The 1990-nt window shown below is 37.2% G+C and overlaps 1 long non-coding RNA gene across 1 annotated transcript in view; it reads right to left on the reverse strand.

Moving 5' to 3' along the window:
- Nucleotides 1-414: 414 nt before the first annotated feature.
- Nucleotides 415-1990, reverse strand: part of LOC108532789 (uncharacterized) — an 11346-nt gene continuing 9770 nt past the window's right edge. Inside the window, exon 3 of the long non-coding RNA XR_001886553.1 lies at nt 415-629. This is a non-coding gene — a long non-coding RNA (uncharacterized LOC108532789). The remainder of the gene's footprint in view (nt 630-1990) is intronic.

Raw genomic sequence — 1990 nt, forward strand, 5'->3', positions numbered from 1 at the left:
GAAACTGGCTAATTTATGAAAAAAAGTTTAATTGGGTCATGATTCTGCAGGTTGTATAGGAAGAGAAAGCATGGCTAGGTAGTCTCAGGAAACTTACAATCATGGCAAAAGTCAAAGGGGAAGCTGGCACATCCTAAATGGCTGGAGCAGGAGGAAGAGAGAGGGAGGGGGGGACGTGCTACACAATTTTAGAGAACCAGATCTTGTGAGAACTCTATCATGAGACTGTACTAGGGGGATGGTGCTAAACCATTAGAAACAACCTCCATGATCCAATCACACCCCATCAGGCTTCTCCTCCAACACTGAGGATTACAATTCAACATGAGATTTACATGGAGACACAGAGCCAAATCATATCATGGATAAAAGAGAATTGGACAGAGGAATAAATTGAGCTGTAATGCAGGCCCAACAATTGCCCCAACCCACAACCTGTGGAGTGTTCTGGAACTAGCATAGCTCTTCGGAGTTGTCCTTGTTTGGCAAAGATGATCTTTCTACCTCCAAATAATGAATGATCAGGTATACACTCTCCAAATAGGGCATGCTGGCCAAGGCTGCTCTCTGTAGCTGAGGCAGTCTATGAGAAGCTGACATAAAAGGATATATCTGCTGATTCCCTGCACCTGGGGGAAAAAAAATGTGCTTTCTTAAAGTGGGGTCTGGAAGACACATCATACTGTTCTCACAGAATATTGATGATAAACTTGCCAAAACCTTATTATATCTTTCATTCTCCACCAGAAAGCATAAAAGATTTGCCCCCAGTGATGGTTTTGTTCAAAATATTTCTCCTTAGCACGTTTAACTTTCCATACTTGTTGCTTTTCTTGGGCTTTGAAATATTTAAACATATGGAGATGTAAGGAAATAAACAGTGGACACCTGCATGATAATTACTGCAGTCTCAATTTATAAATTATTTTTTTATTAGCAAAACTAATATATATATTCAATGAATGAAATTAGCAAATGAAGTACAAGACACAAATGTCATTACCAAAGAAAAGAAAAAATCATTCACAGATCCATTAATCAGTAAATTTTTCTAGACTGCTTTAATCTGTTTATTTTCCCTACTATTTTATCAGTTAACGATATAGAAAATATTTTCATGTCAAAAATATTCTTATATAACATATTTCTTCAACTTCTGTCCTGCATATATATCTTAAAAGAAATATGATATTTTAATTAACTCTCGAGTGTTAGGAGTTTATTCTTTTTCTATTATAAATGATCAATACATAAATAAAATGTCCAGCAAGCCAGGAATAGAGGGGAACTTGATCAACTTGATAAAGCATAGCTACAAACATCCTATAGGTAACATCATATTTAATGATGAGAAACTCAAAGCTTTCCCACAAAGAATCAGAACAAGGCAAGGATGTCCCCTCACAGCTTTTCAACATTGTACTTGCAGTCTTAGCTAATACAATAAGACAAGAAAAGGATATAAAAGATATATAGACTGGAAAGAAAGAAAGAAAATTGTCTTTCTTCAAAGATGACATGACTGTCTGTGTAGAAAGTCCAAAAGAATTGACAAAATCTCTTTGACGTAATAAGTGAGTATTGTAGGTTTGCAGGATACAAGGTTAACCATAAAAATCAAACACCGGCGTGGCATGGTAGCTCAGCCTGTAATCTCAGTACTTTCAGAAACTGAGGCGGGCAGATCACCTGAGGTCGGGGGTTTGAGACCAGCCTGACCAATATGGAGAAACTCCATCTCTACTAAAAATGCAAAGTTAGCCAGGCGTGGTTGTACGTGTCTGCAATTCCTGCTACTCAGGAGGCTGAAGCAGGAGAATTGCTTGAACCTGGGAGGCAGAGGCTGTGGTGAGCCGAGATTGCACCATTGCATTCCAGCCTGGGCAAGAAGAACAAAGCTCCATCTCAAAAAAAAAAAAAAAAAAAAAAAAAAAAAAAAAAAAAAAAGGGGTTTTATTTTTTAGGGGCAAAAAAAATTTTTAAAATTTAT

This window comes from Rhinopithecus bieti, unplaced genomic scaffold (assembly GCF_001698545.2).
Source record: "Rhinopithecus bieti isolate Rb0 unplaced genomic scaffold, ASM169854v2 scaffold_10379, whole genome shotgun sequence".
Lineage (NCBI taxonomy): Eukaryota > Metazoa > Chordata > Mammalia > Primates > Cercopithecidae > Rhinopithecus > Rhinopithecus bieti.